At 42.3% G+C, this 24,939-nt stretch overlaps 1 protein-coding gene across 6 annotated transcripts in view; it reads right to left on the bottom strand.

The window, feature by feature from the left end:
- MOB3B (MOB kinase activator 3B) overlaps positions 1–24,939 on the bottom strand; it is a 291,202-nt gene that overhangs the window by 259,929 nt on the left and 6,334 nt on the right. The gene's annotated exons all lie outside the window — the stretch shown is intronic.

The raw sequence follows: 24,939 nt of genomic DNA, 5'->3' as shown, positions 1-24,939 counted from the left end.
CTAGACCTACCTTGGTGAAGTTACTGGTCTGTGTCTTCTATACAATATCAAAACCAAAGAATATTTACACATTCTAATTCCACCGTCTCTTACCCATTCAAGAATATGCTTGTTTGGAGATTTAACTGTCCTTCATTTTCTTCCTGAAGTAATTACCTCTTTACCTTACCAAGCTACAGTCAGCATTTCACCTCTGAATAACTCAGTACATCCCACTGGATTAAAGGTAGCTGTTGAATATCTTCTAAAAACAAAAACAAACAAACAAACAAAAACCACCCTTCAGCCAACTGAGGGCTGTTGGTGGAAACTGTAGTCCAGAGATGGCCAAACAACCCCACCCCCACCCCCACCACCGTGCACAGCCAGGGCAGCCTTCAGCCAATCAGACAGAGGCTCTTTCAGAATCTTCCCTAACTCAGCATCTCCAGGCCACTGCTCCTGATGGGTCAGACTTGGTTCTCTGGATGAAAAGTCTTTGTCAGGTGGCCTCCAAACCCTCAGTCCACCAGGATGCAAAAACTAAATCCTTATTACAGTCAGGAACATTTTCAGTCTTTTAAGGAGAACATCACAAGGAAGTAAGCACAGATCTTTTTCTTTTTTTTCTCTCTTTTTTAAAAAGTGAATGGTGTTGGTTTTTTAAAAATTTATTTTATTTATTTTATTTTTGGCTGCACTGGGTCTTTGTTGCTGCACTTGGGCTTTTCTCTAGTTGAGGTGAGTGGGGGCTACTCTTTGACACGGTGTGCAGACTTCTCATTGTGGTGGCTTCTTTTGTTGCAGAGCACGGGCTCTAGGTGCGCGGGCTCTAGAGCACAGGCTCAGTAGTTGTGGCTCACGGAGTTAGTTGTTCCGCAGCACGCGGAATCTTCCCAGACCAGGAATCAAACCCGTGTCCCCTGCATTGGCAGGCAGATTCTTAACCAGTGCACCACCAGGGAAGTCCCTTTTTCTTTTTTTTTTTTTTTTTTTTTTTTTTTTTTTTTTGTGGTATGCGGGCCTCTCACTGTTGTGGCCTCTCCCGTTGCGGGGCACAGGCTCCGGACGCGCAGGCCCAACGGCCATGGCCCACGGGCCCAGCCGCTCCGCGGCATGTGGGATCCTCCCGGACCGGGGCACGAACCCGTATCCCCTGCATCGGCAGGCGGACTCTCAACCACTGCGCCACCAGGGAAGCCCCCTTTTTCTTTTTTTAATCTAGCATTTAAGCCTAAGCATTGAGATCAGCAACTATAAAACATGCTGACAGCCCTTTGTGACAAAGTCCTCTATTATCCTGTTCATCTCTCTGCTGATTTCTTAGCAATCTCCCTGAGAGATCTGACGACCTTTTTTTTTTTTTTTTTGGAGGGGGTGGGGCGTCTCCAAGCCCCTAAGTGTGAGCTGATCAGTTATTTCAAGAGAATGAGAGGTGCTGACCCCACTGTTTCCCAATTCAGGGAAGTGGGAACCAGACTCCAGGCATCTAATGGTTTATAAATAAACAGCTAGGGGTGACTACACTGGAGAGAGAACCCGATGTATGTGTGCCGCCTAAGAATCAAAAGGAAAAAGGAGGGTAGGGGAGGAGCAGGGAGTTGACCAAATTTCACTTTTCTTTACAAGGTACCTACATTTTACTAGAGGGAAAACTGACCACAAAATGTCAGACCTAGCAACTTTTTATTTCATGTTTTTGTCATTTTCTCCATCTGCTCCAATTCAGAGTCCAAGTGTCCTAAAAGGCCAAAACAAGACTAGAACAAGACTTCAACTTCTCTCAAATTGGCAAGTTACCAGAAATGAAAACGCAAGTGGAGGCAAACTGGGCCCAACAGGCTGCTGCCCTTCACTCTGGGAAAAGGGGGGTCCTGGCTCAGAAGGGGCCCGGCCTGCTCCCTCTAGCAGTCCCGACCCTGGCTCAGCAGCCTGAGAGCTCTCCCATGCTTCGATCTCTTCTTCCTGATTACTTTGCCCCAGATTCCGACTTGAGCATTGCTAACAATAGTGATCAGACCCCTCTAGAGTTTGCCTGTCTGGTGGCACCAGAATCGTAGGCTAATCATTTAGTGGACCCTATAATGTGCTGCCCAGATGCCTTTAGGGCGGGAGCATTTATTCCCACAGTTGCAGGGAGTGTTGGAGGCTGCCAGCTCTCAGCCTCCACAGGAATTAGAGCCACCTTGCTGGAGGGAGTTGCTGGCTCGGGTCTGAGCAGAGCACATCCAGTGCCTAGCTGATGGAGGGACAGAAGGCCTGGCCCCCTGCCATAGTGCATCCCAGTTCCAGAGCCCCCGTGCATCACAGTCAACCTCTCCCTGTGCCCAGTTCTGCTGTTCTCACTTCTCTGCCAGGCGTTGTTGTCATAAGCAGTTCCCCATAAATCCCCTACATGCAAATCGCAGGTCTCAGAATCTGTTTATTGGAGAACTGACCTGTGGTCATCAGAAATGAGGTACAAAAAGTACCTCACTAGCGTCTGCTGCAATTTAAATGCATACGTTGTTTACTGACAGCCCTAACCCTGTATCAGCCACATTCAGCGGATGAATGAAGGCACGGCCAGGCTGCCCGCCAGTCCAGCTGTAACAACTACACTGCAGAATTTGTGCCATAATCGCAACAAATGCAGTCCTCATTTTTGCATAGTCCTGATATGCATGCATTTCCATGACTATGGTTTGGTTAAATAATACCAGTCCCACAATAACCCAGTTCAGATTTCAGTTACCACAGTATCTTATAGCAGTAATTGCATTAAGGACAGAGAGGGCTGCTTGCTTTTCCATTCACAAATCACAATGTAAATAACAGGTACACATCATGACCAGTGAGCAATCACATCACTTCATCCAAAGCTTGTCGGTGATTGGTCACTGGACATCTAAGCAGGACAAGCAAGAGCGGGAGTGATGTTTGGCCTCAGGGGGTTGGGGAGGTGGAGGAAGGACAGCAAGAAAGCGGGGCCCCCTGGCCAGATGGTGGCTACTTACAGGTCTCTCCCTTGAGTGTTAGTGTCCTGAAGGTCTGAGAAGGGTAATGCAGTATGTTAATCCATCCACCTTCAAGCACAGGAAGGGTGGGACCAATATCAAATCCCAAGTATTAGCTTCCTATTGTTGCTATAAAAAATTTCCACAAACCTAGTTGCTTAAGACAACACACATTTATTATATTATAATTTGGAGGTCAGAAATCTAAAATGGTTGGCAAGGCTGTGTTCCCTCCGGAGGCTCCAGGGGAGAATCCATTTCCTTGTCTTTTCCGGTTTCTAGAGACTGCCCACATTCCCTGACTCACTGCCCCACATCACCCTGACCTCTGATTCTGTCCTTGAATCTCCTCAGACTCTCACCCACCTGCATCCCTCTTATAAAGCCTCCTGTAACTACCTTGGGCCCATCCTGATAAATCCAGGATAATGGTCTTTCTCAATATCTTTCATTTAACCACACATGCAAAGTCCCTTCTGACACATAAGGTAACATATTCACCAGTTCTAGGGATTAGAATGTGAAAGACATCAGGGGGCCATTATGTGGCCTACCACACCCCATCAGGCTTTTCCAAATGATGGGTACTCTCATGAACAGTGAACCCCATTTGGCTCCTGGAAAGGCAAAGCTGCCTGCAAACATCTGTGTCTGGAGCTGGACCCCCTGGGAGAGGGCAAGAACAAAGAAATGATTTAACCTGGTATTTTGGTCCTGAATCAGCTTTGCTCAAAGACCTGCTCAAGCCACTTGTCCCTAGATACCTTCTACATCAAAAGGTTCCCCTTTTTTTTTCCTGAGGTATAATTAATTTAAAATATATTCATTCAGAATGCATAGTTAAGGGTATTTGGACAATTATATACACCATGTAGTCATTCCACATCAAGATATAGAACATTTCATTTTATAATTTGTATGGAAACACAAAATACCCCAAATAGCCAAAACAATCTTGAGAAAGAAGAATAGAGCTGGAGGAATCAGGGCTCCCTGACTTCAGACTATACTACAAAGCTACAGTAATCCAAACAGTATGGTACTGGCACAAAAACAGAAATATAGCTCAATGGAACAGGATAGAAAACCCAGAGATAAACCCATGCATTTATGGCCACCTAATCTATGACAAAGGAGGCAAGAATATACAATGGAGAAAAGACAATCTCTTCAATAAGTGGTGCTGGTAAAACTGGACAGCTTCATGTAAAAGAATGAAATTAGAACACTCCCTAACACCATATACAAAAATAAACTCAAAATGTTTTAAAGACCTAAATGTAAAGCTGGACACTATAAAACTCTCTGAGGAAAACATAGGCAGAACACTCTTTGATATAAATCACAGCAAGATCTTTTTTGATCCACCACCTAGAGTAATGAAAATAAAAACAAAAATAAACAAGTGGGACCTAATTAAACTTTTGCACAGTAAAGAAAACCATAAACAAAACAAAAAGACAACCCTCAGAATGGGAGAAAATATTTCTAAAAGAAGCAACCAACAAGGGCTAATCTCCAAAATATACAAACAGCTCATGCAGCTCAATATCAAAATAACAAACAACCCAATCAAAAAATGGGCAGAAGATCTAGATAGACATTTCTCCAAAGAAGACATACAGATGGCCAAAAAATACATGAAAAGATGCTCAACATCACTAATTATTAGAGCAATGCAAATCAAAACTACAATGAGGTATCACTTCACACTGGTCAGAATGGCCATTATCAAAAAAATCTACAAATAATAAATGCTAGAGAAGGTGTGGAGAAAAGGGAACCCTCCTACACTGTTGGTGGGAATGTAAATTGGTGGAGCCACTATGGAGAACAGTATGGAGGTTCCTTAAAAAACTAAAAACAGAGCTACTATATGATCCAACAATCCCACTCCTGGGAATATATCCAGAGAAAACCATAATTCGAAAGGATGCATGCACCCTGATATTCACTGCAGCACTATTTACAATAGCCAGGACATGAAAGCAACCAAAATGTCCATCAACAGAGGAATGGATAAAGAAGATGTGGTACATATATACAGTGGAATATTACTTAGCTGTAAAAAGGGATGAAATAATGCCATTTGCAGCAACATGGATGGACCTAGACACTGTCATACAGAGTGAAGTAAGTCAGAAAGAGAAAGACAAATATCATATAATATCACTTATATGTGGAATCTAGAAAAATGGTACAGATGAACTTATTTGCAAAGCAGAAATAGTCACAGATGTAGAAAACAAACTTATGGTTACCAGGGGGAGAAGGGGGGTGGGTAGGATGGATTGGGAGATTGGAATTGACATATATACACTACTATATATAAAATAGATAACTAATGAGAACTTACTGTATAGCACAGGGAACTCTACTCAGTGCTCTGTGGTGATGTATATGGGAAGGGAATCTAAAAAAGAGGGGATATATGTATATGTATATGCATAGCTGATTCACATTGCTGTACAGCAGAAACTAACACAACATTGTAAAGCAACTATACTACAATATCAATTAAGAAAAAAGAAAACCAGACTGTCTTAAGAAATTTAAATAACTCCCTCAAATAAGTATAAAAAATAAAATTTTTTTAAAACACAAAAAAGGTGAATTATATGAATGGGCAATTCTACTTCTAGGTGCATAGATGAATACTGGAGTATTGTTGATATTAAAGAAAAATTAGAAACAACAAAAATGTTTAAGGATAGAGAAATGGATAAATAAACTACGGTACATCTCATACAATGGAATTCTAAACCAGAGTTAAAATAAAGATCTAGATCCACTCACATCAATATGGAAAGGGGTTAGAAAGCACAATGTTGAATAAAAAAACAAGTTGTAGAAGAACAAACAACAAAAAAGGTACAGAACATTTCCACCATCCAAAAAAATTCCTTTGTTAATCCCATGCCAAGCCCCAGACAACCACCGATCTACTTTCTATAAACACAGACTGCTTTTGCCTGTTCCAGAATTTCATATAAATGGATTCACATAGTATGTATTTCTTTGTGTCTCACTGCTGTGACTGGGCACAGTGTTTCTGAGACTCAGGCATGTCGTTGTCCATACCTATAATTCAGTAAAAGGTGACACTTTCCAGGGAGTTTGGTAAGTACTGCATTTATATTCTCCCTCCTTGGATGCTCACAATTCACACTGGCATTATCAAAGGTCTTGAGAAGCACGACAGTAAAAAAAAAGACCAATCAATTTGCTTTTCACATAGCACTGCACGAACACTTTGGGAATGACGCACTAGATTGTCCTCCAGCCCAGGTCAATGCCAGGGAAACAGCTCTGCAGGGAGTCTGCACATCCCTCCAGCTTCTCTTAGGAACCTAAAGCTGAAACCCTCCAGCTGCAAGGGAAAGGCTCTTCCCTTGCACCAGCCCTCAGGTGCCTGTTGGCAAACCCAGGACCTGTCTACTGACTCACATGTACAAAGTTTGTGAAGGGACACATTCTTCAGGTGTCTCAGTTCTGCCTGAAGACTCATTTCCTGGAGAGCTGAGTTGTTGTGGGTTTTTTTCCCTTCCTCTCTTTTCCCTCTCCTTGACTTGGCTCTCAAAACTGAAGGGAAGAAAAATGACCAGGAAATAACGTGTCACCAAATACACGCATGAGCTTTGCTTCCCTCTGTTACCTGTCAAATCAAAGACTTGGGCAGATTGCCACGTGAAAATTACAATGTTTTCTCCTTTTGGCAGATGGGTTGTTATCATCAAAGCTGACAAAAGCGCAGTCATTGCCTTGTTATTGGTGTGCTCCAGGCTGTAGCTCTGGAGCTCTACTGCCTGGGCTGTCTGAGTCACTGCGGTCTGTCTCAGGAATCACTGGAACTTTTGGGGGAACCACAGAAGGAGAGTCAGAAGGAAACGTGGCCATCACCCATTTGATTTTCTCCCAGAATCCTGGAATCTTCCTTTAATAGATCTAATTAAGAGACTCTTCCTTTAAATGTCACGCATTTTACAACCAGCATCTACCTTTCAGCCGCTACTCACCTGAACAAATCTTCTGTCCAAGAGGACTGAGTAACTCGCCCAGCCCAGACCAGGCTATGTGCCTCCTCCATGTGCCTGAGATGCCTTCTCTCATCTATCACATTTTCCATAATAATAACAGGAGACATTTACTGCACGCCTACAGCATGGTACACACTGTGCTGGGTCATCCTACTGCATCTTGACCACCGTCCTATGATGTAATATTGCTACTCTGTAGACAAACAAACACACCCAACTATCTACTGGGTGTCTGTATTTACTGATATTATTTACTGAGTGTTCTCCATATTTCAGACACTGAAATGCCAAGCACTTTACATTTTTATTATCGCATCTAGGAATAGAAGTTATGGTTCCTCTTTTACAGGTAAAAAAACTGAGCCTTTTCAGCTATTAAGCTAAGGAATCCAAGTGTAGGGATTGACCAAGAAGCCTTAGCAGGACTGTGGGGGAGACTAAAGGGGTACGTTCCCTGGGAATATGGCCTAGACACGTCTAGAAAAGTAAACTCATAGAGGGGGCCTGCATCACTAAGTGCAGGAAATCAAAACTTTTATTATTTCATCTTGAAGGCCATTTTTCTAAAAATTAATAAATAATAAAGATATATTAAACTATTGACACATACAGAAAACAATAGACAGATAAGGCATTAGATACTCCTAACAAATGCATAGAAGATATCAAATGGAATCTCAGATGAGCAGGCAGAAAACTGTGCTGAATTTAAATTGAATTTGCTACCAGGATAGCTCTTTGTAGGCAGAAGAATAATACTAATATAAATCTTAAAACCATACAGTATGGCGCAGTGGTTAAGAATCCACCTGCCAATGCAGGGGACACAGTTTCGAGCCCTGGTCTGGGAAGATCCCACATGCCGCGGAGCAACTAAGCCCATGCACCACAACTACTGAGTCTGTGCACTAGAGTCCACAAGCCACAACTACTGAGCTGGCGTGCTGCAACTACTGAAGCCCGCATGCCTAGAGCCCATGCTCCGCAACAAGAGAAGCTACCACAATGAGAAGCCTGCGCACCGCAACGAAGAGTAGCCCCTGCTCGCCACAACTAGAGAAAGCCAATGCACAGCAACAAAGACCCAACACAGCCATAAAAAATAAATAAATAAATAAATAAAAACACATACACATATATTTTAAAAACTTTTAAAAACCCATATAGTAAACCACCTGGTCTAAATATATGAGGAAATTGAAAATGGGGCCCACCAAGACTGTTTCTCAAGGTCAAACAACTCATTAGAACAGAACCAAGGTCTCCTAAAACTCTAACCCATCCACCACTCCAAGGAAAGCAAACAGCTCCAGTCCCAGTTGCTCTGTAGTGCCTGCCTCTCTGTTACATGAAGAAAGTCAGGTCTGGACTTAGCAAGAATGAGTGCTGTGATCTGTTAGTGATGTCTGCCATGGCATCATGACAAGAGTGGTGGTACATATGCTACTTATCTGCATCTCTCCAGTATACCATGTCACACAATCTAAATCTACACAGAACAAACATATGGACAGCAAGTGGGGGGAAAGTGGCGGGGGCGGTGGTGGTGGTGGGATGAATTGGGAGATTGGGATTGACATATATACACTAATATGTATTAAATGGATAACTAATAAGAACTGCTGTATAAAAAAATTAATTAAATAAAATTTAAAAATTTAAAAAAAAATCTAAGTCTACACAATCAAAACTGTCGAGTGACTAATACAAATGTCTTTAGTTTTCTTTTTTTTTTAATTTTTATTTATTTTATTTTTGGCTGTGTTGGGTCTTCTTTGCTGCGTGCAGGCTTTTCTCTGGTTGCAGTGAGTGGGGGCTACTCTTCATTGTGGTGCACGGGCTTCTTATTGCAGTGGCTTCTCTTGTTGTGGAGCATGGGCTCTAGGTGCGTAGGCTTCAGTAGTTGTGACACGTGGGCTCAGTAGTTGTGGCTCGCAGGCTCTAGAGCACAGGCTCAGTAGTTGTGGCTCATGGGCTTAGTTGCTCCATGACATGTGGGATCAACCTGGACCAGGGCTCGAACCCGTGTCCCCTGCATTGGCAGGCAGATTCCCAACCACTGCACCACCAGGGAAGCCCTTTAGTTTTCTTAATGTTCATTATTCACATAAAAGATACATTTATTCATCTAATTAAAAATACATATACACGCACATTAAGAGATACTGAGTTTTGTAGTTCTAATGCCAACATATCAGTATAAATTTGCTACAGACAGGCAGGAAGGAAGGAAGGAAGGAAGGAAGCAAGGATATATTTCCAGTTACCCTAATTTAAAGAAACATCAAATAAAATTATCAGCCCAATAAATTTATGAAACACCTTTTAGTGACAATATATACTTTATTAAAACCTTTATTCTCCCTTCAATGGGATTTTAACACGTCTTCTGAAAAGAATAAACATGACAATTTCAAGTGACTTACTTGATGACAGCTAGAAGTTTATGTAGTAATAGAAAAAGAAAAGGGAGAAGAAAACAAAAAAAAGGGGGGCAAAAGGCATTTTACAATATAAAAGATATGAGTTTTTCATACTCCTAGGGCTTCCCTGGTGGCGAAGTGGTTGAGAGTCCGCCTGCCGATGCAGGGGACACGGGTTCGTGCCCCGGTCCGGGAAGATCCCACATGCCGCTGAGCGGCTGGGCCCGTGAGCCATGGCCGCTGAGCCTGCGCGTCCGGAGCCTGTGCTCCGCAACGGGAGAGGCCACAACAGTGAGAGGCCCGCGTACTACAGAAAAAAATAAAAAATAAATAAAAGATATGAGTTTTTCATACTCCTGTTTAAAACCAAACAAACCACTGGGGTTACGATGCGATCATTGTCACTGCCTATGTTGCCTAATAAAAGAGTAATCTTATAATCCTCCACAGATACAATGTTCCACTGGAATTTGGGCATTAGATTTATGTGTTTTCTAGTATCATCTTCTTTTTATGCCCAATTTAGATCGCAAAGTACTTTCCCCTAAACACTGGCTCCTCAGGATATTAATAAATGTGATTTTTTTTTTTTAAAGTACGTGGTCAAATAAGTTTGTTATACCATGGGTTAAACAAGCTTAACAGGTGTCTTGCTGTAAGACTGTAGAGACTTTTAATATGCTAATGTACACTGTGAGTCTACATTGAACATACAAAGTTTCCTAGATTTCTTGAACCACAAAAAGCTTCTTTCACAGAACTTCTTGCGAAATTAGTGTTTCATGGAACCAACTTTGGGAAAACAGATCTGAGTACTTTCTGCACCTGAAGATGCTGTGTTGAAATTGCTCTAGCCCCTCTTCGAACAGCAGGATGCTCTGGGCCGATGCTCTGCATCAGGATCCCTCTAGCTGATTTGAGCTAGGAGCCAAGCTTGCTTGGTGCAGCCCCAGGATGCGGCTCATAGTCTGCTTCTCTGCGGAGACCCTGGCGGGCCCCAGCTCTCGCCCCTTCTCACAGGGCCAGCAGTGCTTTTCCCTCCCTCTGCCACAGAAGCCAGAAGCGCATTCCAGCCACAGCCCAGAATCATACTTGCCCGGTCTCCTACATCCAGTCAAGCTGCAGGGACTCATGAACAGCAACCAGAACCTAAACTGACCACATGGAGAGGGAAAATGTCTTCCACTCCTCAGGCAGGAAAAGGGACCTGAGTGTGTTCGACTTATTTTGTCAGGAGCCTTGCAAAAGTCTTTTCTCAAAGAAGCTTTTGAGACGTTAAGGCTATGACAAATTTTCTTCTCTATTTAAAAAAGGGAAGAAAGAAAAACATGATATACTCAAGACACTTATTTTCACTTAAATACAGTCTAACAGAAAATCAGGCAGACCTTAGTTTTGTGTGGCCTTTGCCAATTATGTAACTTTTTGCAGCCTGGGTTCCTCAAAACTATAAAATGGGATCCTGCTGGATTCTTTTGGCGTTAAAATGAAATAATGTAAGCAAACTCGGTAATACTATGCTTGATGAATGGTTAATGCCCGGTGTAGTGTTAGCTGTGGATAGTACTGAAGGATTGCCTTCTACGTGTTGGCCCCCATGGGAAATAAGCTCCATGTGCTTTTTTAAAAATTTTATTTTTTATTTTTGGCTGCTTTGGGTCTTCGTTGCCACGTGCCTGCTTTCTCTAGTTGAGGCAAGCGGGGGCTACTCTTCGTTGTGGTGCATGGGCTTCTCATTGCAGTGGCTTCTCTTGTTGCAGAGCACGGGCTCTAGGTGTGCAGGCTCGGTAGTTGTGGCACACAGGCTTAGTTGCTCCGTGGCATGTAGGATCTTCCTGGACCAGGGCTTGAACCCGTATCCCCTGCATTGGTAGGTGGATTCTTAACCACTGTCACAGAAGCCCTGCTTTTTTTAAAAAAAAAAAAGCAAATGACAGTATCTTTCTACCAAAATAGATTTCTTGTAAGGAAAGCATGCTTTTTTTTTTTTTTTTTTTTTTTTTTTTGGTGGTACGCGGACCTCTCACTGTTGTGGCCTCTCCCGTTGCGGAGCACAGGCTCCGGACGCGCAGACTCAGCGGCCATGGCTCACGGGTCCAGCCGCTCCGCGGCATGTGGGATCTTCGCAGACTGGGGCACGAACCCGTGTCCCCTGCATCGGCAGGCGGATTCTCAACCACTGCGCCACCAGGGAAGCCCCATGCTTTTTGTAAAGACACAAATTAATCATTTTTCTTCTTCTTTGTATAAGCCTTAGGGGGAAAAAATGAAAATCTTCTATTTCAACAGTACTTCTTCTTCTACTCTTCAGAAAATAAATAAATAGCCTCACTAGAAAGCTGCCTGTGGCTGACAGCTCCAATTCTCTTCAAATGGATTTTAAAAAAATCTTTACTGCGTCTCGGCAATGTGTCCCGTCATGCCAGCCCAATCCCCAAGCCAACTCATACCAGTACCAACACATTCTGATTGCTAGACTGTCTCCAAATGGATCAGGACCATGGCAGAGACGGGCCAGCTGTTCATCAAAGAAGTCCCTCTTCTTCCTGGGCACATGCCTAGACTGAATTTCCCAGTATCCCTTGCACTTAGCTGTGACTAAGTCCCTGCCAATGGGATGTGAATGGAAGTGATGTATGCCTCTCCAAGCCTAACCCCTACAACACTCCCATGCATATCCCTTCAGCTCTTGCCATTTTGCTCCAGCTTGATGAAGATAAGCTCTGAAACCTTAGAAGCCACATGGAAGACGGCAGATCCACAAGATGGATGGTGTCTGGTGCCTGATCACTACTTGGAAAAAAGCCAACCACAGCTCAAGTATCTCTGTTCCAAACTTTACATGAGTGAGAAATACTCCTACCATGTTTGAACCGTTCTATGTTTTTGAATGTGTTTATTACAGTAACTGGTCTCTGGAGCATCTGGAAGTCCTAGGATTTTTTGCAAAATTATGAAATACTGATAAATTATTTGTAAAACAATGAATCTAATCCTTATGTGCCAAATCGGATGCTAGCTCATAAAATAACTAAATAATCTAGAACTAAGATAACATTGTAGCCTAGCTTCTACTCCAGGTTAACCATCAGAGGTGTCAAAAGTTTAAGAAAAATGTTGTTGAAAACCTTGAAAGGGACTTCCCTGGTGGTCCAGTGGTAAAGAATCCTCCTTACAATGCAGGGGACACAGATTCGATCCCTGGTCAGGGAACTAAGATCCCGCATGCCACATGGCAACTAAGCCCTTGCGCCACAACTACTGAGCCTGCACGCCTCAACTAGAGCCAGCGTGCGGCAAACTACAGAGCCCACGTGCCATGGAGCCTGTGTGCCTCAACTAGAGAAGAGAAAACCCGCACGCCACAACTAGAGAGAAGCCCAAGCACCACAACAAAAGATCCTTCATGCCGCAATGAAGATCCCGCGTGCCGCAATGAAGACCCTGCCTGCCACAACTAAGACCCAATGCAGCCAAAAATAAATAAATAATAAATCTTTTTAAAAAAATGTTTCTGTGACACAAGAAAAATCTGTCATTGCTTGACTTTAGTGATGAGAACATCTTGAACCAGCCTATCAAACACCTGTGTTTCACAGGAGTATAGTCTGTGTCAGAGCATTAGTATGGACTGGCATTTCTGACAATTAGACATCTCTGAGTCTTTTTAGAAAAACCAAATTGGAGAGAATTGGAGTTATTAGCTACAGGCTTTCACCTATATTTAGTAAATAACAGATTAGAATCTCTTTCTTAACTTCAGAATTGTATGATTATATTGATTATATTCCATTATGATTTGACTATAATAGTAATCTGTGATTTAAATTAATCATGAAACACATAACTTTATCTAAAAATGTTAAAACGTACAAGGATATGTATTTGTTTTGTGTATCAAGGGACACTCAGAAACTTAAGCCTCAAGCTAAACCTGCGAAATTCAAGCTTCAATCCCAACCCAGGTCTAATTAAGTAAATTATTTATTTTGTTGTCTGAAGTATAAGGGACTTACCCTAGTTTAAGGCCATCCAATTAAAGATGTAATGCCAAATGAGATTACTTACTGGTTAACAAAAAACTACCGGTGTTATTTCAGTAAAGACCTTATAATGGCGTTTCTGGAAAATGGCCTTTGGTGATCACAGATGTTAGCCTGGACCCAAATACATCATAAGCAGCTTCTCTCAAATCATCTTTTCTCTCCGTCTCCACTGCTTCTACCTTCATTAGGCCACCACACCTCTCACCCAGCCTGCTAAAATATCCACTCTCCACCTGGGTTCCCTGCTTCTATTCTTGCCCCTTCTCCAAACTGCTCCCCACAAGGAGGCCCCAAACTAATCTCTTTAAAGCACAAGTCATATGACACCACTCTCTTGCTTAAAATTCTTTCATGTGTCTTCACTAGTCTTAGAATAAAATTGGAACTCCATCATAGCCTGCCATGTCCTACCCAATCCCAACATATCCTAGGACCAACCTCCCCACTCCCTTCACTCCAACACAACCAGTCTCCTTTGTGTTCCTTGAATATCCCAAGCTCCTTCCCATGAGAGCTTTTGAACCTCCTGTTCTCATTGCCTGAAATGCTCTCCCCTCCAGCTCTTTACATTGCTAATTTTTCCTCACCCTTCAAGTCTCAAGTCAGTCATCACCTCCCTAGTTACCCTCCTGCCCTGTTTATTTTCTTCGTAACACTTATAACACCCTGAAATTTTATTCTGTATTGTCTGAAAATCTGGACACTCTATGAGGACATGAACCGCTTCACCCCTTTTTCTTTTTTACTATCTTGTTTCAGGTATCACATCCTCAGAGATGAATAGATGGATGGGTGAATGAATGGATGGATGGATGAAATTATAGGCAATAGATAATTACAGCATTCTTTGTCCCATGGACCATTCATGAGAAACTGTTTTATCACATTTGGCAATGAGTGTTACTGCACTCTCCCAATGGGGTAAGGCAATGCCAATTTCTGCTCTCTTAACTGCATCACTTCTGGAAATATAAAGTTTTAGCTCTAAGGCCACCCATATGTGAGTTCCTTTCTTAAATAAAAAATGCTTGAGTTTGCAAGATTAATAGTCCCAAGAGGATGTCTTAACATTTAATTATATATAATATTTGGGGACACAAGTCTGTCTTCACTTTGAATCTTAAGCTGTCCAACTTACGAAGAGGCTCTTTCAAGGAGAGAAAAAAGTCCCCGCAATGCAGAGTAAAACCACAGGCTGCTTGCTTGGATTCCCATATCCAGGACGACCGCCCTTAGAGGAGTACAGCAAATCAAGCCCACGACCGTGTGGAAGTCCAGCGCACACTTCACTTTTGTTTATGGCACTGGTTCAATCTGACAAAATAGTTGTTTTCCCAGTTCTGACTAAATGGAGGAGAGGGAGGCCTGCAAATAGTTTTCCCCAAAGTTCTGCTGTACATATAATAGGAAAAGCAGGATTGGATCTGGGCAGGGACTCTGGAAATGTCAGGGCAGTCTCTCCACACTGAATGCCCTGAGAATGCCAACATGCGTGACTACGCTTTTCCGCCCTTTGAGCCCTGATGAAGAAACACTGTCCCAATCCAGAACTAATGAACTCCTTCTGTAGCTCAACATGAGAAAACTCAACAAGCCCCTGCAGAAAGCCTGCAAGAGCTGTGCCCTGGCAATGTGACATCTGCCTTCACGGAGGGAGGCTACAAGACTCAGCCCTGCAATACATGTGGTGGTGATGGTGGTGATGGTCACTCCTGTAAGGAAGTTGCTGGGCTCTTTGCCCAGGATGTCCCACAGCACTCTCTTCTAGAAGGCCTGCAGGACATCTTCCCCCCAGGACTCAGTACCAAGAAAAGCTTTGCTTCTACTGAGGATTTAGCTTTGTTGCTAGTTTGTTTTATCTTTTGGATACTGTGGTTACTTTTACAGGTCTTCTTTCCCCTTTGCTTCTACAAAGCCCAGGGACAGATTTGCAACTCTCTGCCATAATGACACTAGAGAAGCATGCTTATGTTCAGACTGTACCCCTGACTTCATCTTGTTTTCTTGCTCTTGTTTCCTCTCAACTCTAATTTCTTTAACCACTTTTATTCTCTTGTATTGTATATATTTATAAGCTGCTTCAAATCCTTATGGGAATGAAATACATACAGTCAGTGGATTTTACACCAAAACTCTTACAACCCTAGACCTTGTAAAAACACAATGTGGCCTCAGACAGATCTGGGTTTGAAACCTAATTCTGTGGATTTCTAGATATGTGATCTCAAGCAAGTCATCTAATACTGCCAAGCTTCCATTTCCTCCTCTTTAAAATAAGGGTAATAACACCTACATTGTGTAGTGGCTATGAGAATTAAAGATAATTTATATAAAGAGTTGGTACTTAGTAACTGCTACATAAATAGTTTCCTTTATTATTATTAATAACTATGCAGACTGTTACCAAAGAATACCTAAAGGCAACGTCTGGAAGACACAGGGACAGACAAAAACATGGCGAATGTCATGGGACTATGGAGGCAGAGATTGGAGTGATGCTTCTCCAAGACATGGAACACCAAGGATTTCCAGCAATACCAGAAGCTAGAAGAAGCAGGGAAAGATTTGTCCCTAGAATGTTTTGAGGGAACCCGGCCCAGATGACACTTTGATCTTGGACTTCTAGACTCCAGAATTATTAGAGAATAAATTTCTGTTGTTTTAAGGCAAGTTGCTGTTTTTGTTTGTTTGTTTGTTTGGGGGTTTTTTTTGGCCACGCCACACAGCACGTGCCACACAGCACGTGGGATCTTAGCTCCCCAACCAGGGATCCAACCTGTGCCCCTTGCAGTGGAAGTGCAGGGTCTTAACCACTGGACTGCCAGGGAAATCTAAGCCACGTTGTTCCTGGAAATTTACTACAGCAGTCCTAGGAAACTAATACATTCGCCAACTCCTGTAGCCCCAAATGGCAGAAGTGAAATAAGCAAGCCAACTTTCAATCCAATTGACATCTGCCAAGAACTTACAGATACACACCTGGCATGTTCCATGGGGGCATATGCTAGAAAAGAACAAAGGAGGGAAAGGGGGAGGGAGAGGCTTTGATTTTAGGCTTAAATGAATTAATTCCCCTCTCTGAGCTTCAAGTATCTCATCTATAAAATGGGGTTAGGTCTAGATTAATGATGGCAAATAGAGTTGAGTTGAGAATGGCTGTCTTAGAGAGCTGTGTTGAGGCAGAGAGGCAGATAAAGAGTCAAAATACTCCATCCTCATTCTCCTCATGCCTATGTGACCATCCTCTTCAGTTTCTCCTTCCACTGCCCACACTTTAAATGCAGGCTACTAATAAAGATGTTAATAAATTAATGAATTAATTAATTAATTAATGGAGGCTATTCTTAGGGTTCTGAAATTGGCTCACATTTCTTTTTGCACTCTACATGTCCTCTTTAGACAGACAGACCCATTGATTCTTATGGTCTTAATTATCACCCACAGCTTCTAGTGATACTTTCAAATCTCTCTCTCCCACCTGGATCAGTCTCCAGCCCTCATCCAGACCCATATATCCAACTGCCAAATGGACATCTCCACTTGGCTATCCCATAGACAACTCAAAGTAACCCATCTATAACAGAACCCACCAGTTGTTCTTCCCCAAGCCTGCTCTTTCTCCCAAATGCTAGCTCTTAGTTGGTGGTACCACTGTATACCTAGCTTAAAAAATGGGGCTTCACCTTGGTCTATTTCCTCTTTCTCACCCTCCCACTCCAAATCAATCACCGAGACCTGCCAATCTTACCTCCTAGATAATTCTCTTCTTCTCCATACCAAATATCACCATGCTAATTCAAACTCCCACCAGCTTTTGCCCTTCAAGACTCAGCTCAGAACAACAAGGTCCTACTGTATAGCACAGGGAACTATATTCAATATCCTATTATAAACCATAATGGAAAAGAATATGAAAAAGAATGCCTATATATATATACATGTATAACTGAAGCACTTTGCTGTACAGTAGAAATTAACACAACATTGTAAATCAACTATAGTTCAATAAAATAAGTTTTAAAAAAGACTCAGCTCAGATATCACTGCCTCCAGGAATCTCTGCAAGGACAGGGACTATATATGTCTTTTCTACTCCTGTACTCCCGGAATTTAGCATTGTCTTTACACTCTAGGCAACAGATAATGATAATGATGATGATGATAACGATGCTAACTCTCATATTGACCGCTTACTATGTACCAGGCACTGTTATTAGCAATTTACATCTCCACAACCACCCTTGGGGTAGGTACCCTTATTATCCCTATTTACATATGAAGTTCAGGAAGTTTAAATGACTTGCTCAAAGTTACTACACAGTTCTACCAAGAGGTAGAGTTATTGAACCGATCTCATACAGTATACTCATAAGATAAAATAGTGACACACAAACTTAATTGTTCAATAAATATTTATTAAGCATATGCTATGTGCGAAGCACTGGAGATATGATGGAAAACAAAGAAAATAAGTAAATGAGTCCAGAAATAAATTTCAGACATGGGGGAAACCTCTCAGGAAACCCATTCCAGGTTTCTCTAGGGCAACCACTTTAGTCCGAAACTGACCTAGGAATCTGGGAAGCCTAACAGTCTTTATTTGTAGAATTCTAAGTAACTTTGTAGAAATATTAGGGGTGTCAGACAACTCAGGGTTTCCTCCTTTGCTAACTAATGCCTCCCTCACAGAGCCAAAAAGCCCTTGTGAAGTACCAGAAAGAGCTTGAGTTATAGCATCCTTGTCTGACTTCAAAGCAGAGAAAGCCTCCAGAATCCCCTTTCTTATGGCTGCCAGCGGGCATCTCTCGGTGGAAGCAGAGCGAAGGGAGCTCTCTGCTTACTGATGAAAGACTTGCAGTGATGGCCTTGAGGCCAGAGGACCTGGGTCTCAGCCTGACTTTGCCCCCAGGTATCACTCTGACCTTGGGCAAGTCACTTTACCCCTCTGACCTCAAGAGTCTATCTCTCGGTGTCCTTCCAACCCTACATTCTATGATATAGAGTCTGCACTTCACAGGCTACCTAGGGGCAAGGGTGTTGTCAGGAAGAAAAGAGGCCCCTCCCATTGCCCAGAGCTCTAGTAGATTATTCCAGACACTATCCTCAAACCCAGAAATTGCTCAGACCAAAAAAAAAGACCCTAAAATTTGGGGCATGTGAATCTTCTGTCAGTCAAAGAGAAGCCCACTAGGGACTTCCCTGGTGGAGCAGTGGATAAGACTCCGCACTCCCAGTGCACGGCCTGGGTCCGATCCCTGTTCAGGGAACTAGATCCCACATGCATGCCGCAACTAAGGAACCCACATGCTGCAGCTAAGGAGCTGGTGAGCTGCAACTAAGGAGCCCACCTGCCTCAACTAAGCCCCGGCGCAACCAAATAAATAATAAAAATTTTAAAAAGAAAAAGAAAAGCCCACTTAAATTTTTCCATAATAATACCTTTCTTTGTTCTTCATAAATGTCAGGAAACCTTATGACCACATTCAAACTGATAGTTATTAAAAGAAGCCATTGTCCTCATCTCTGCCATGGCAATTCCTTTTAAAGTATTTATCCAAGACAAGAGGACATCTCTGTCCATCACTCACTCCACTCTTGTTGTTTTTCCAGACTACAGGCACACTCAGATATGGTCTGGGAAGAAATCTACTTAGTGGGTAAAAGGGGGGCTTATTCTGGTAGGTGACCTCTCTCATCTGAAATGCTTACCACCATCTCAGAAGTGAAAGCCCCATTAAGGTTCAAATGGACCAAGAGAAACAACAGTGGGACAGGATTCAGGTGGAAGCTGTCCTGATAAACCCCAAACTGAGGGTAGGTTTTATTGATGGTGCATGTTTATTTACTTACATACCTTTTCCACCACGTTAAGTCTCTTTTTATCTGGGGTCATTTTCTAAAAGTTAAAATTGTTCCTGTGTAGGAAGTTACTATGTGCATAATCTGAAGCTGGACTATAAAAGCGAACCAGGGGTAAGTCTGTCCACTGAGCCTTCAAAAGGGTGATATAAAATGACAGTTACCAGGAGCAATTAATACAGAGAAGTGGCAATATTCAGAGGAGCGGGGGAAGGGATGATTTTGGAAGCTCTCAGTTTTTGCAGCACAGGTTAATACCCAAATTTGAGAACCATAAAAAAAATCACATGGCCATCTTTATTCAACAAACATTCGATGACTTTATGTAAGAGGTGCCAAGCATACAAAACTGAGTAAGACACACTTCTTATCTGGAGGGGAGGATGTATGAGTTAACCAAACAACACAGAACTGGGACTTCCTTGGAGGTCCAGTGGGTAAGACACGCTCCCAGTGCAGGGGGCACAGGTTCAATCCCTGGTCGGAGAACTATATCCCACTCGCATGCCATAACCAAGAAGTCCGCATGCCGCAACTAAACATGCCGCAGCAAAGATCTCACGTGCCGCAACTAAGACGGAGCACAGTCTAAATAAATAAATAAATAAATATTTTTTAAAAAAACAACTAGAACTATGTGATACCACCAGAGGTACGATGGTGCTCATGACCTAACCAGCCTCGGGGAATCCCAAAGACAAAAGCAATGGAAGTAGGAGGGGACACTGAAGAAATGCTTGAGCTGCCATCTACCATTCTGTGAACTTCTCAAGTCTCCCCAGCACCTGAATTTGTCCTTCCCGTACCTCTACACCAGAAGAACTAAACCACCAAATAACTTCCCTGTCACTGAGACATGGCTTCATTATCTTCCCTTGATCATCCAACAAATAATTATTGAGCACCTACTATGTGTAGGGTGCTGTGAAAGGCACCTGGACCTGTCTGATCCAGGTCTGATGAGCCATTTATACTGGGCTTCACATTCACAAAGGGTTTCTAACATAGATTTTTAAAATGATAACCAAATGATATCATATATACAGTCACAGGAATACATTTCCAGGCTTGAACTTCAAAGCATATCACAATTTTTATAATCCTGTTTTGGCAATTTTTAAAAAATACATACAAGCCCCTCTACTCCCATGCCACGTATCACCCATGGAAGTGGCCCAGGTGTCTCTGCATCTCTGTGAGCCCTGTGGGCATTGAAGAACGAGCAGCGAACAAGCCAGTTGTTAGACATGCGCTCATGGATCTTAGTGTTTAGTGGGGAGACAGATATCAAGTAAGGACATAGCAAACTGATAACTGTAGTTACCGCAGGGGAGGAGAAAGGCATGACGGGAGGTAGAGCTGGCAAACAAAACTTTCACTTTATCTGAAATGTTTAAATTTTATCTATATGGACACATATCCACGTGTTACTTGTGTAGTCACTATACATTTCTGTATCAGGTACGTCATTAAGAGAAGAACAACCCAGAAAGGGACTAGAGGACCAGGGGAGAGGGGACCCCAATATGGGAGTTAGTGGGAATAAGTGAAACACACAGTTATTAGAGCTTCAGGGTTGGTCTGGGCTAACAGAGCTGCACATGACTTTGTGGAGACCGCAGTCTGCGCGCCATATGGAAAGCACTGACAGGTATGGACACAAGGCTTCCCATCTCTGAGCTCCTTACCGGGCTCAGTCATCTTCCGACGCCACAAACAGAATGACTGACTTTCATGCACTGAGTCACATGGATGATCTACATGTTACTCTCACCCTGGTTCAAAACTTGCCTTTTCCCGGACAGCTATCAATCTTAACCATACGATGCCAAATGCCTGTGAGCTGAGTCACAGCTATCTTGTCTAGACTGAAATGTCTCATCTCCATTTTGTCAAACAAGTTGTGTCTTGCCCATTACTGTTAACCATGCCATCCACATGTCAAATTCACACAGTTCCACTGACAACAGGGCAGCCCCTGCTAATCAGCTTTCCCCCTGAGGAAAGTCTGACCACAGAGAAATGATCGAGAGAAATGAGAGCAGGTACCATGCAACAATGTTAGCATGTGAAAACATAGCCCACAGTTTCAGACTGGGCAGGTGTGACAGACAAATTCTGGAATAAAAACGATCCCTTACACTGCCATTCTTTTCACCTTTCTAATTATATTTTGAGTTAGAGTCAGATGGCATGGCTTTTACAGAACAGAGGCATGACCAATACTGATCATGCAATAATGCTTCTGATCACAACAATTATGTGAGAGAGTACGTGTGGGTGCTACTCTGTCTCAGTGTGGCAGGTACCCTCTTCGGACTGTGCACAGTTGTTAGGGATGTGTGCACAGGTAAAACCAGCACAGAGAAACACAATCGAATGCTCCTCTGCATAAGGTGGACGGCTAGCAGAGGAAAAGTTTCCTGCAGAGGCCTTCATGTCTGAGTTTTGCTCTAAGAGGTCAATGGGAGCTGGCATGGTGGATAGGGTTGCCAGATAAAATACGGGACGCCCCATTACATTGGAATTTTAGATTAAAAAATTAATGATTTTTAGTATAGGTGCATTCTAAATATTGCATGAGTCTTTCATATTGTTGTTTGCTAAATCAAGCAATGCTAATGGTGGAAGAGGGGACAACAGCCATGTCCATCATCTTCCCTTTTTTGTCATGAATATTGTACATGAGGAATGAGGTACACGCTATAGGGAGGACCTATGAATTACTCCTGTACCTAAGACACTCAGAACATATCTACTTCTTCAACAGCAGACTCCTTGAGGTCATGGACTATACCTTATCTCTCCTTCTTCAAGACCTAGCCCAGGGATTGGCATGAGGTAGATGCTAAAAATACAGTTTTGAAGAAATGAGGATACAATATGGAATGCCAATAGAGGGAGGGAATATGGGGTGAGGAGGATAAGATGCCAAACCGGACATGGCAGAAAATACAGGGACCTTCAAGATGGTTGACAATGGCCAAATCTCCAGCCACCTCCATCACCCACGGGCAGAACCTCTTAGCACAGAAAGTCAACTGAACAATCTCTTAGCTTGGTTAGTACATTTGTAGTGTCTCAAACACGAACTATTCTAAGCACCCTGGGTGGGTAGAGGTGGGGGGCACACAAAATTGGGAGATCAACACTTACACAATTATTTACTTTACAAAGCCAGAATTAAGGAGGACAAAGCACTGTAGAAGCCCAAAGAGGAACAAGCAGTTCTGACTGCGACAATTCAAAAAGCTTTAGGTATAAGAAGTTAAGTGAGGTATGTAAGAAGGTCTGGCCCTCAGAAGAGATTTGCATTTTATAAATTCTGTGTGTGTATGTATGTGCAATAATAAATATATGTATTATATATATATACATAAATCTATATTTTTATATGCAAAGTTGTAACAATACTACACGGAACTCCCACATAGTCTATATTATTCATATCAACTGAATTAGAACTGAATCTCAGAGAAAATTCTCATCTCCTTTTTAACGGAAATGTTTGACTTATGTTTAACGGAAATGTTTACATAAATAAAGTAGTATTGATCCTACTGCAGATGTATATCTGCAGTATAATATCTTTTTTACAATATATTTTGTTTGAAAAAGAGTTTGCCTTATTAAATAAGAAATACTTGCTGCCTATAGAAAACTTTAAAAATCTAGGTAAATAAAAATACAAAACTAAAAATCACCCATAATTTTTCTAGTCAGAGATAATGACTCAATATTTGTAGCATATATACTACTAGATTTCTTCTGTACATATATGCATATGTTTATATTTAACAAATCAGACTCTATATACTACCACGTAAGCTTGTTTTTAAGCTACAAAGTGTATCCATCCAAGTAACCAAATATATTACCACAACATAATTTTTAACGCTTGCACAGACGTCTTCTATGGATGGTTTACTTAACCAAGTACGTACTGCTGAACATTTAAATTGTTTTCAGTTTTTTGCTGTGATGAACTTCCTGACAGCTAAGTCCTTAAAAGACATCCATCATTATTTCTTGGAGATAAACTCCTAGAGGGAGAATTGCTGAGTCAAAGATTATGTACATTTTTAAGGCTTTTGATACATAGCACCACCTTGCTTTCCAGGAAGTTTGTGTCTATTTATATTCCTGTGTAAAAGGGTCCATTTTCCTAATTATTTTTCTAAGTTAGTCATCCCACAAAATATCTCTGTGAAATCAGAATTTATACAGAGAGAGCACAAAGAGTAACATTATGTAGTAGGTTTTCTTCCCATAGTAAACCAGTCCAAAAAGCCAGGATTTTAAGAAGTCTCACTTGTCTACAATTAGCCTTTGGTGTAGCCAGTTAATTTAGACACAAACATTTTAAGCAATTTTTTTTTTTCCCGGTACGCGGGCCTCTCACTGTTGTGGCCTCTCCCGTTGCGGAGCACAGGCTCTGGACGTGCAGGCTCAGCGGCCATGGCTCACGAGCCCAGCCGCTCCGCAGCATGTGGGATCTTCCCGGACCGGGGCACGAACCCGTGTCCCCTGCATCGGCAGGCGGATTCTCAACCACTGCGCCACCAGGGAAGCCCCTTAAGCAATTTTGAAGTCCAAGTCTGCCATATTTATGGAACGGTGGTTACTTACCATTCTAAAATGATTTTATTGAAAATTAATGCATTTCTTTTTTTAAGGTGGTAATTAAAGCTAGCCTTATTTAATGACATCCCATTTCACATTCCTGGAGAAATAAATTTTCTTTGACCATAACCAGAAGAAGGTTATCTGGTCAAATAGGGTGAAAACCATAAGTGGTGGACAGCCATTATTACCACAGTGATACTGATCTAGGTGGGAATTAGCTTGGCTAAAATGGGTGATCACCTACTCATATACCTCCTCAAAAACAAACAGGAACAAACAAAAAAATCTTTACAGCATACAGAACCTCTAAACAAGAAGGAAAGACAGCTAAGTTAAAGTTTTAAAATACTGTCTAGACCATATCTAAAAGTTAAAAAAAAATTCATGATTCTACAAGAGAGAAGTTAATGAGGCAGAAAAATATTCCCTGATATACAACCCTCTGGAGGACTTCTAAGAAAGAGATCAGATCATACAAAATGCTATGAGGGGGTGCTAAGCACTGGTTCAGGTTTAACTAAAGGAAAGGATAGCTGGAGAGTTTCAACATTTCCTAATGGCAACAGAAAACTAAGCTGGCCTAGTCTGTTCTGTGATAAGTGCCATGCTCAACGACCCACTCTGTTTTTCATCTCTTTTGAGGCTCAGAAAAATCAAATAAAAAGAGAAAATATCCAAACATAGAAGCTTAATTTAAGGACTTCCCTGGTAGAGCAGGGGATAAGAATCCACCTGCCAATGCAGGGGACAGGGGTTCGGGCCCTGGTCGAGGAAGATCCCACATGCTGCGGAGCAGCTAAGCCTGTGAGCCACAACTACTGAGCCTGTGCTCTAGAGCCCACGAGACACAACTACTGAGCCCACGTGCCACAACTACTGAAGCTTGCGCACCGAGAGCCCATGCTCCGCTACAAGAGAAGCCACCGCAAGGAGAAGCCCAGGCACTGCAACGAAGATCCAACGTGGCCAAAAA

This window comes from Kogia breviceps, chromosome 8, assembly GCF_026419965.1.
Source record: "Kogia breviceps isolate mKogBre1 chromosome 8, mKogBre1 haplotype 1, whole genome shotgun sequence".
In the NCBI taxonomy this organism is placed as follows: domain Eukaryota; kingdom Metazoa; phylum Chordata; class Mammalia; order Artiodactyla; family Physeteridae; genus Kogia; species Kogia breviceps.
This window is presented reverse-complemented; position numbering and strand designations above follow the sequence as displayed.